The sequence below is a fragment of the Curcuma longa genome, chromosome 10 (assembly GCF_044706935.1).
Source record: "Curcuma longa cultivar G26 ecotype Majalengka, Jawa Barat chromosome 10, ITB_CL_G26_1.1, whole genome shotgun sequence".
Lineage (NCBI taxonomy): Eukaryota > Viridiplantae > Streptophyta > Magnoliopsida > Zingiberales > Zingiberaceae > Curcuma > Curcuma longa.
The window spans coordinates 8,742,282-8,754,643 of NC_133870.1; the positions used below are offsets into that span (position 1 = coordinate 8,742,282).

A 12,362-nucleotide genomic window follows, 5' to 3' on the forward strand; every position below is an offset into this window, starting at 1 on the left:
TGAGAGGTTCATATTATAACAATTATAAACGTGTAATTACTACAACAATATCTACAATAAAATATACAAAACTAAAATGAAACGCTATACATTTTGATAAAATAAAAAATAAAAAGCAATTTTGATTTTGTTTTAAAAAAGCAACGGGAGGAGTACTGCGTACTTCGTTGTAGCATGAGAGGGCAAATAATGCTCCATGTGGCGGCCTGTATATCAGTATATAGCAACAAAATGAGGGCAGTAGTATTCATGCCAAGTCCTTTTCCTTAGGCTGTGCTCAACATACATAGCTCGTTAACCTATCAATGGCAACACTCGAGGGAGCCTAACTCACAGTTCCTCCCCACTGTTCTGCAAATCCGATATATTGATCGTGGAATTAATGTTTATATCAGGAAGAATGATAAAATGGAATTAGTTAACTTTAACCGATTGATGAATTTCAATCTGAATTAGCGTCTTCTTAATATATTCCCTGGTAAATAGGGCAACAGCGACGGCATTGGAGTGTGAAAGTGAGACTGACGACGACTGTTCTTTAACCACCGGCTGAAAGAGAAGAGAAGAGAAGAGAAGAGAAGAGAAGAGGTCCAATTAGACTCCCTCATTAATGGCAGAATCAGACAAACGAGGAGACAGAGCAGAGAAAGAAGGTGCATGCCAATGGGAAATGGTGCAGGATTGGAATAAATTGGAGAGAGAGAAAGACAGAGAGCTAGACATTAAATTAAAAGGGAAGAAGAGAAAGGCAGCTCAAGACTCTCGTGACTGCTTCTCTTCCATTCACCTCCCTCGCTATTCCGATGCCTTCGTCCTCATGCAACGCACAGTCGCAGCCACCTCCTCCTCCTTCTCCCTCCGCTTAATTATTGTTCTTCGTCATAACTCGATTTGTCGCTGTCCACCGTTACAGCGTTGAACTGGAATTCCTCTTCATAACCAATGATCAGATTGCGTATCCCAGGAGGTTTAATTTGCAAGACAACAAGTTTGAAAATTAATCGCTCTGTTTCACATTGGCGAGGAATGTTCCATCCCAAAGCCATCGACGATGCATGCGTACGTCGTCATTCAAAGCCATCAGCATGAATGAGCTCGTACCAGTAGTGATAAATTCATCATGCATCAATCTGGTTAAGATCTGCAGATGAAGTCAGAAGAAGTTACAGATGGGACAATCACAGAATGCATGAATGAGAACTTATTATGTCTCAGAACTTATTCCTCTCTTCTCTTGAATTAATGCGGAGAACTACCTACTCTGCTCTATCTGCTGCATAAGGTTCATCAATGGCGTTCATGAGTGAAGTCATGGAGAATCATCACTGAATTTTATGCTGAAATAAGTAACAAGGAGTACTTCGGAGTACCTTGCTCTAGTGTAGGAGAAAGAACCAGTTAAGGAGCTTGTGCAGATATTTTCAATTACTAGGGACCGTTTAGATAATTTCTCTAAAGTTATAAGCACTTTTTAGCAAAATATTTATTTCGTGGCCCAACTCCAATTGTAGCCCAATCCGGCCCAAACATTAATTGGTCCGTCCGCCGAGGTGTGGGGTTTGTTTACGTACCAATTACCGGTAGGGTAAATTAACGGGTAGAAAATGTGTAGTAAAAAGAATTAGCAAGGCATCCGCAGGTAGCCGTTATAGTTTCAAACGGTCTTTTTCTCGTTTGAATTTGTACCTCCTCCTCCTCCTCCGCCGTCGCCGCCGCCGCCGCCGCCGCTTCATCTCTCATCCTAATCGTGCTGAATTCTCTTTCTGTCTAAACCTTGGAAATTTTGAAGGGTTTGTGCCCGTTTGGGTAGTTGTTCTTTCCTCGTCTTTTGTAGAGTGTCTCCTTATCGTCCTTGAATGAATTGTGAATTAAAGTTCCAGATTTTGATTTGAATGCACGAATTTGTCGAAACCTTGGAAATTTTGAAGGGTTTGTGCCTGTTTGGGTAGTTGTTCGATCTTCCCTCGTCTTTTGTAGAGTGTCTCCTTATTGTCCTTGAATGAATTGTGAATTAAAGTTCCAGATTTTGATTTGAATGCACGAATTTGTCGAAACTTGGAAATTTTAAGGGTTTGTGCCCGTTTCGGTATTTGTTCTTCCCTCGTCTTTTGTAGAGTGTCTCCTTATCGTCCTTGAATGAATTGTGAATTAAAGTTCCAGATTTTGATTTGAATGCACGAATTTGTTGTTCTTTGTATCGTACGCCTCATAAGATGAAGATCAAATGAGATGAAAAATGCGCATTGAAGTACTTCAAGTATCTGGTTGGGTGTTCTGACATAATATGAGAAACTGAGACACCTGCTTCAGAGTGGGACGGCTCCTTTATGCAGCGGATTTTGAGTGCATGAAGGCCCTCCGGGTTACTTGGTAATTGACCTAGAGTTCTTCCATTATTGTTGTCTCTATATGCATCTATTCATGTTTTTCTGGTTAATATCTTGTTCAAGTTATTTGTGTCCTCTTTGAGTTACACACCGTGCTGTGCCATGCTTGGTAACTTGTAATCATCCAATTGATTCATTTGATAGTACAATTTTTCTCTTACCTGTGGATTTCTTGAATTCTGAGGGTTCTATTACCATAGTGGGAAATTATCTGAACTATCAACCTCTGGACATGGGTGTCCAAATACATTTGTTTGACAGTGTTGCTACCTGTAGGGCCGTGAGGATCCAAGGATATTTATCTCTTGTCAAGAGAAAATTCACCTTCAAGGCTAGAAATGCTAAAAGGAGTGTTCAAATGATGTGATCTTCTTCCATTGCAAGGCTTGAGAAGGATAGATATCCTAGGCACCTCATCAAGATACAAACGTGATTTTTGTTTGGTGGTTTCAAGATATATATCTCATTCGCATTCGCAGGGGAAAGCCAGTCGAGGAGTTGCTAAGGCCATGTTTGATTGTTTTACAGAGAAGTGAATGAAAGTGATAATGCTTACTCAAGCAGAGCAAATATTGTTGGGCCTTCTTGGTGAAGGGACATGTATTGCTGCAAAAGTTTTAGAATCAGTGGGAATTAATCCTAAAGATGCAAGGGTGGAAGTGGAAAAGATTATTGGAAGGGGAAGTGGAGTTGTTGCTGTTGAGATACCTTTTAGACTTCACGCAAAACGTGTGTTAGAATTCTCATTAGAGGAAGCTCAACAACTTGGTAAGTTTGGGATCTTCAGTTATAGAGCTTTATTGATGAACTTAATTCCAGAACTTGTTTTCTTCATATTTAGCTACATCAATTTAAAAATTTATGCTATTTTCAGCAATCTGCTAACTCGTTTGTCCAGTAAATCACTTGTTCAATAGATTTGGACCTTTTATATCATGTAACTTTATATGTTCTAGAAATGTGGTTTTTGAAGTGAATTGAATGCCAGCACTAGACTGCTTGCGTGACCAAAAGCAGAATGTTCTGCCATACACTTCAAATATAGAAATGCATATTCTACCTTCCTGAATCAGTCAGGGTTTCAGGCTTTCAGCATCATCACCTATGACATATCTCACTTGCACTGATGACCATATTTGTAATTCTCCAGAGATTGGTCATTAATAATTGTGGTTGAACATGAATAATATCTTGCACTTTGGAAAGCTGATGCTATTCTCTTTGTTGTATGTTTTTCCATTTGTTTATGCAATATATCGAGTATTTAGATCATCCAACATATAATGAGAGGATAATATTTCATAGTGAAATAGTGGTTCTCATGTGGGTTGATTTTTCTTATTGATCGCCCAGCAGATTGCATGAGTTCGGGTTCTTTTACTTTCTCTTGTTTTGTTAGTCTTTTCCTTCTTTTCTTAGCTTTTAGGTATAAGTTGGAATTCATGATCCATATTGTTGAATTCCATATCATAACTATGTAGGGTCTGGGCACCTACTTCTTGGGCTTCTGCGTGAGGGTGGTGTGGCTGCCCATGTACTTGAGAGTCTTGGAGCTGATCCAAGCAACATACGTACTCAAGTAAATCATTGTTTAACTTCATTTTGGATCAATGAGAAGTTAGTATTGAGGCAATTTCAAGCTTCATCATGGAACACTTGAGGAGTATGGAACAGATTTAACAAAGTTAGCAGAGGAGGTAATCTTGGATCTCTAACTCAGAAACATGTTCGTTAATTATTACCATCAAACATGAAACTCTGTGCAACATGTCAACTCCACAGGGAAAGTTAGATACCGTTGTTGGTAGGAAAGAACAGATAGAGCGAGTTACACAAATTCTGGTTAGGCGTACAAAGAACTAATTGAGGAGCCTGGTGTTGGATGGACAGCCATTGCAGAAGGACTTGCTCGGCGCATAACCATTGGAGATGTTCCAGAAACTATTGAAGGGAAAAAGGTGTTTAAACTACTCATTACTTCAATTTTATGATTTTCATAAACAGGTAGAAATCATGCAATCACCCAAAGTGTGAGAAGTGAATAAAACCAGCTGCAGGGTATGTCTATCATTAATAAACATGTAACTTGAATTGTAATTTGTTATCAACTTTGTTCCAGTGCATTGGAGACACTGCGCTTGATGAATACAGAAAACACATAGAGCAGGATCCTGCTTTGGAAAGACGTTCTCAGCCTGTCAAAGTTCCCGAAGCAACAGTGAATGAGACAATACAGATTCTCAGAGGGCTTTGCCAAAGATATGAGATTCATCACAAACTTCATTATTCAGATGAGGCTTAGGGAGTGTTATATGGACAACTAGAAATCCTGGGTAAAAAGGTGAGCAATATCTTTTTTCTTCAGAAAAAGATCAGGATACCTGTATGTAATCCAATCATCTTCCCTAGGACTGCAAAAGATTTCTGGAGGCTTTATTCATGTATCTGCACTCGAGGACCTAATCATGCAGGAAACTGAAACTAGATTCTTGGTTGCATACATGGCAATGGCATGGTGCTTTGAAGAGCAGGAGCCTGTGACTGACTCTGAGCTGTTTAGGTTGAACCTGGGGAGGAGTGCGGTGCAAGAGCAGTGTCAGAGAGCCTGCACAGTGCAGAAGAGCAAGCAGTAGAATTTTGCAAGGCAAAAGTGCCAGAAAGCAGTGAGAACAGACCAGTAAAATTTTGGAGGTAAACAATTTTATTTTAAATTAAAAAAAAAAAATATTTTGGGGAATTGGAGTTTGCTGTTTGAACGAAGACATGGGATCTGGATGGCGGGGATCAGGGACAGTTTGGAAAAGGGTTGGGAACCGGTGAGGGATATGAATGCGATGGGCAGGTGCATTTAAGCCGCGTCATACGCGGCGTGCAATGGGATGAATTGCAGCTTCTGATTCCGCAAGGGCTCTTGGACGCCATCCAGTTCGTTTGTTTGCTGTTTGAAAAGGGACTATGCTAATGACCTCCAAGTTGGAATTATCTACGAGTTTACCCTTCTGGGAGCTTTAGCTATTGTTTAATGTGGGTGGCAATCCTGTGATATCCGAACGGTTTTCGGTGCTTTTCCAATTTTGCCACTCTCACTCTCCCTCTGTCTCGCCCTCTCCGGCTTCTCTTCTTCAAGCTCGGCAAACTGCGGTTAAAGTAACTCGCGCAGGTTGCAGCCACAAGCAAGCCGGGGAGCCACTTACCGCCCTCTCCATGTAGGCGGCCGCCCATGGGTTGCCCTCTCAGCAAGCGGAGCGCCGCCGCCTCCGCCTCCGCCTCGGCTCCTGGCGAGAAATTGCACCATCCGCCGCCCTCCGACAGCGCCCGCATCCCTCCCCCGCTCTCCCCTTCCGACGCCTCCACCTGGCCGACCTGGCTCCTCTCCGTCGCCGGAGACTCCCTCCTCGGATGGAATCCTCGCCGAGCGGACTCGTTCCGTAAGGTTGCCAAGGTACGGTTGCTCCTCCTCCTCCTCCTCCCCCCATTCTAAAGATGGAGTTTTGAGGTGTTTTGTTGAGGAAAGCTCCGGTTTTGGTGCGGGGTTCAGATCGGGTCGGGGACGTACAGCAACGTGTACAAGGCGTGGGACGTGGAGCGGGGCGGATGGTGGCGATGAAGAAGGTGCGCTTCGACGTGGTGGAGCCGGAGAGCGTGCGGTTCATGGCGAGGGAGATCACGGTGCTCCGAAGACTCGACCACCCCAACGTCGTCCGGCTCGAGGGGATTGCCATCTCCCGCGTCTCCTCCGCCCTCTACCTCGTCTTCGAGTACATGGAGCATGACCTTACTGGCCTCGCTGCGGCTCCCGGCGTGCGTTTCACGGAGCCCCAGGTCGGCCCCTTTCTCCCTATTTAGGTTCTCAGACTTTTGGAATGTGAACTTGCGTCTTTTTCCTGATGATTTAATCCAGTCAATTCATGGAATTAAACGCCTTCCTGTCTTGGATAGCCTCTGTTCTACTCTTCTACTGTTCTATCAATGCTGCAGCATCTCCCAGTAACTTTATAATTTTCAGATTGAAATTTATTAACCTTCGGACAGATTAAAAACTGTTCTGCCATTTTTATACAATTATTGATGAATGATGCATGCTACTGTTCTTTGAAGAATTGACCAATTTTGAAGAAAAAAATTAAAAGGAGAAGTTCTTGCACCCAAAAAACTGTAGATGCAGCTTCAACTGTTGTGCTTCGTTCACTTTTGTGTTTCCCAATTGCTGAAAGTTCAAATGTTGTTACAAATCAGCATGAAATACAAGTTTTAATTGTTATCCTACTAAAATGAGAAGTGTTAGTCACCAGAATTGCTATATATATATCTGCATATTTCATTTTGGTTTACAAGCACTTGATGTTCTGCGTTCTGTAATTTGCCCAGGTTAAATGCTACATGAAACAGTTACTATCTGGTCTTGAGCATTGTCACAGCCGAGGAGTCCTACACCGCGATATTAAGTGTTCAAATTTGCTTTTGGACAATGAAGGGATACTCAAGATAGCTGATTTTGGACTTGCTTCTACCTTTGATCCTGACCATAAGGCAAGAATGACCAGTCATGTGGTCACATTGTGGTATCGTGCCCCGGAACTCCTCCTCGGCGCGACAAATTATGGTGTCGGTATTGACCTTTGGAGTGTTGGCTGCATTTTAGCAGAGTTGTTAATGGGGAAACCAGTTTTTCCCGGAAGGACCGAGGTAATGTCATAGTATTCCATTCATCTACATGGTGCCATTAGTGGCAGTGACATTCCTAACATTTGATTGATATCTTGAAACACCTTGTGGATAGGTTCTTGATTTCATATTGCCAAACACACACCACCATTGCCATGATTCAAATATATGATCTGTCTCTTTTGCTTACTTGAGTTGTTTATTGTCCTGAACTGGAGAGTTTTTATATCTGTTCTTAACGTCGTTCGATGCTTGTGCTGACATATTTCATGTATTACAACTAAACTGGAGGTGGAGCAACTGCACAGGATCTTTAAGTTGTGTGGATCACCTTCAGAAAAGTACTGGAAGAGCTCAAAATTGAGGCATGCTACTATCATAAGGCCGAAACAAAACTACACGCGTTGCGTACTAGAAACTTTCAAGGAACTTTCACCTTCTTCTCTGTCGCTAATCGACTCACTCCTTGCACTTGATCCAGCTGATAGAGGCACAGCTACTACTGCTTTGAACCACCAAGTCAGTACTTCAATGATGTATTGATGCATCATTGAAATAGTTATCCATGGACAATATGCAAATTCTCTAACAAATACTAACTAGGCATTATGGATAATGAATTTTTGTTTGTTTGTATAGTTCTTCACAACTGAGCCTTATGCCTGTGATCCATCAAGCTTGCCTCAGTATCCACCGAGCAAAGAAATGGATGCAAAACTGAGAGAGGAGGCCAGAAGGTAACCTGCTCCTTAAACCAGAAGGACCTCTTCATCTACTAACCAAGCTTTCTTTCTTCTCGTCATCACAGACAAATCACAGTTTCAGGGAAAGGCAATTCTGAAGCATCAAGAAGGTCTAGCGTCCGCAAATGCAATAGCAGAGCAGTCCCAGCTCCAGAAGCCAATGCAGAGCTGCAAGTAAACTTGGAGGTACTTTAGTCGATGCTCTTCATTCTAGTCCATCGCTAAACCATTCTTTCAAACTTGCTATCAAATTGTAGCTTGCATCTTGATTGTCAATGACAATAACCATTCGAAAAACCTTTTTAAATTTCATGCTTTGTTCTCTCTTCTACTTTGGGAACTTATCCCATTGTGCTACTGCCCATGTGAATCCCGTAGCATCTTGTGAAACATTTTAGCAATGAACTCAGATAGGTATCTATCTTTTCCTCTCTTGCTAACTTACAGAGAATGCGGATGATGACTCAAATAAGCATGACCAGCAAAAGCGAGAAATTCCCACCACCTCATCAGGATGGAGCTGTTGGAGTCCCATCGACTGGGCCGATGTCTTTTGCAGCATCAGATACATCTTTTACCTCGTCGGTGTTCGAAGCCAAAGGATATTCTGGTAGAGGATTGATTGCAAGTAAAGAGGAACCAAGAACGGAAGAGCATGGTTTGAGGAGATTGCTGGAGATCAAAAGAAATCGAAGAGTACATGGAACCAAAAGAAAAGAATTGGAAGCTCCTGTATCAGTCAAACAGTAGTTAGCCTTTTGTATAAGAAAGTGAAGTTGTAATATGTACAGAGAAGAAAGACTTCAGTTCAGTTAGGAGTTAACAATTAATTGTATGGTAGACGTATTGAGTTCATTTGACAGTGATGGAACAATTTGCGTTGAAGAAATTAATAACAGAAGGCTCGCAAGTCAGTTGGTGATCCAAGAAATGGTTTGTTTGATACTGAATGAGTTCGATGGCTACTCAAGTGGGCATTCAGTGTGACAAAGAGTTGTCAATGATACATGCAGCTCCTGCTCAAGTAGAACTTCAATGAAAAGCTCCGCATGCTTGGAAAACATTGCATACTTTCACACTGAAGTTGTTATTCTCATATTCGATTTAGTAAAAATTTATTTATATTTATTTAATAAATAAATAAATAAATTTAAATATATACATATTTAGTTTATTAATATTTATAGACAGAAATTATGAATCGTTGTGAACTATATTCAATAATAATTTTTTTTTAAAATGAATAAAAAAGTTTGTAAGATCAAGTTTAAATAATTAAATAAATTTGAATTGAGAGTTTGATAACAAACCAAGTTTGAATCATCAAAATAAGCCAATTCACTTTTAATTTTGATAAAAAGAATCCACAAACCATTAAAATAACAGCCAAAGTTAAGGGTAACCAAATTAAACCTAAAATTATCAAATAAGAATTTTAAAACTTCCTTATAAATACCTTTTAATCTTGTCTTCCTCCCTCATTCGTTGTTTAGTAATTTATGCTCTCGAGGTATGGTTGAATTGACTATTGCAGAGTAGATATTGCTATAATGGATAAGGATTGAATCTCAACGAAATTGAAAAAAAATACCTTCCATATAGTAGTCAACTATAACTTTTCGATTTACCTCCTTATAGATGGTTATGAGACTGATCATGTGAAGTCGCTAGGGTAAATTCTACCTTATGCTACAATTGTTTAGTAAATTTATAATTCTCATTCTCTTATCTTAAACTAATATGTCTATTTTATTATCGATCTCCAAATCAATATTTTTTCAAGATAAGTCATGCTACTGTAATATTTACAGTGAGTCACTGACCGAGACTTATTGCTACTGTAATATTTGCATTGACCGGGTAATTTGAGGAAAAGATGGGATGCTATTCTGATTATTAATAAAAATATGGCGCTGTTTTATTTTTTACCTAAATATTACTACTGTTTAAAAATAAAATATATATATATATATATATATATAATCGTGATATTCAATTCGAATCAAGACTTTCGGTTAGAATTGATATGACAGGTCTTGACTGATCTGACATAATAAAAAGAAGTTAATAATCGGTTCAAAGTGACATCCGACTTAGCATGTATAAGGTCAAAGCGCAAATCATGGCTCGAGCTCAGCCACACATTCAAGTCAGCTCGCCCACACATTTAGGTGAGTTCGGCCACACATTCAGTTCAGTCCGACCACACATTTAGGTGAGCCCGACTATACATTTAGGTGAGCTCGACCACACATATAAGTGAGCTTGGCCACACGCTCAGTTCAGTCCGGCCACACATTTAGGTGAGCTCGGCCACACATTTAGGTGAGTTCGGCCACACGCTCAGGTCAGCTCAACCACACATTTAGATGAACTCGATCATACGCTCAGTTCAACATGGCCAATTCAGCTTGGCCACACATACATGTCAGCTCGCCCAGACGACATGCTCTCATAGCTCGACCATTCAGATACTCGCCCACATGCTCTCACAGCTCGACCATTCATACAACTCGGTCACATGCTCTCATAGCTCGGCCACATGCTCTCACAGCTCGACCATATTCATACAGCTCGGCCATATGCTCTCATAGCTCGACCATTCAGACGGTTCGGTCACATATCTTCCGACCTCACGCGTCAGGTCAGCCATCAACGGACAAATACACTGACCCTTCTCCTTGGCTCAGACTTATCAGCTCATCCGAAAGGATAAGGACGTGATCAAATTCGCAAACTTGGTCCCCGAAAATCCCGCACACTTATGTGCACAACTGTCAAATGAAGATAATGAACTCTACTGAGCCGTTGGATGTTTGAAAATCGTCAGAGATCGTGTCGTTAAGATCGTGCCGTTAATGTCGCATTAACAGTTAAACGCATGCGTTAGTCTCTGGAGATTACACTCCCTCTATTATTATATAAACCCCCGCAGGTACGAAGAAAAGGGCTCTCGTTCGAATTCTTTACACATGCATATTATTTCTTTTTCTCTCTTCCTGCTCTTGCCTGACTTGAGCATCGGAGTGGCCTCGCCGGGAATCCCAGTGCCCTGCTAATCCGCTTGTTCAGTTCTCTTCTTTCTTAGGTTCTTCTCGTCGGCGGGATCAACGAAGGTTGAAGTGGTATATTATTGACTGGTGGCTTGACCGTCGACGGCATTCAACTGGAACAAGAATCAATAAAATAATCGAGGAGATTGGTTGAGTCTCATAGAAGTAGGAGTGTAAAAAATGAATCTAATTTATTAATAATCGATTTGAAAATTATCAAATTTGGATCGGAGATTTTTGTGTTTGGATTGTGGGCTTTTGGATTGAATTGAGTTCAAATTGGATTGGATTGAAATTGATTCAGTTGATCTTAATTTAGAGTTTAAGAATTTTTTAGATTAAATTAAATTTTATTTAAAAATTAAGATATTTTAGATAGAATATTAGTATAATAATGATAAATTATTAAAATAAAAGTGAAAAATAAAGAAAAAAATAAAAAATTAATTTTTAAAAGCTTATTTGGATTGATCGGATTATACGGTTCGAGTTTAGAGTTTTTAGATGGAGTTCGAGTTCAAATTGAAATTTTTTTATAATATTTTTTTTTTTATCGAACATCATGATAAGTTTAAAAAATATTACAATACAACACTGACAAACCGACTTCCATAGTTCTTCTTGCCACAATTATAAAGTTATCCTGTCCTTTTTGGTTTTTTCCCCGAGTCATCGTAGCCCGGGGCAGGGATATCACAGTTTTAACTCGCAATTCTGAAGGCAAAACAAAACAAGGAGCGAAGTAGTCAACTCCATACGATGTTTATGATGATTTACGAAAAGATAAATCAGAAAATTAGAATAGACCATTATATTAGACATTACTTCGATTTAATTTCGTCGAGATTCTCGCGCGACCGTTATCTAATTCAATAAATAATCATCCCTATTTCAGGATAAACAACAACCATCAATGATTTGGATCGATCGGTAATTCGCTTGGAAGCTCGCAGCAGAGCCGACTTTAGGCATAGGCTACTAAGGTCTATGCCTAGGGCCCCAATAAAATTGGTTATTGGGGCCCACTTTTTCAAAATATTAATTATTTAATATATATATATTTATTTATTTATATTTATAATATTGAGAGAATAAAAAATTGTTAAAATATCTTTATTGGATTTTGGAAAGATTTGGTATGATCATTGAATTTTGTAGATATTTGACATGGTCATTGAATTTCATAAAGATTTTGGTATGATTCTAATATATTTAATATTTCTTAATTTTAAAAACTCTAATTTACTAGTTTTTTTTATATTTTTCTCCTTTCTTCCTTATTAACCTAATAACCTATTTTGTCCAACTTCAAACATTTTACTTATTTGATAGCTTATTTTCTCTTTTCAAAATATTGATGGTTTATATTTATTTTTAAAATTGAAAATTTTAAAAGAAATAATAATTTCAAAATTAAAAATAGCACTTAAAGTATTAAGTCTTATACAAAAATTAAATTCTTTTCCTAATGCATGGTTAGCTTATAGAATATTACTTACCATACCGGTTAGTAT

General features: G+C 39.4%; 2 pseudogenes; both read left to right on the top strand.

The window, feature by feature from the left end:
• The first annotated feature begins 2,619 nt into the window (after positions 1–2,619).
• On the top strand, positions 2,620–4,421 carry LOC141835598 (chaperone protein ClpC2, chloroplastic-like; annotated as a pseudogene).
• Positions 4,422–5,303: 882 nt separating this feature from the next.
• LOC141835775 (putative serine/threonine-protein kinase At1g54610) lies at positions 5,304–8,713 on the top strand (annotated as a pseudogene).
• Positions 8,714–12,362: the final 3,649 nt, after the last annotated feature.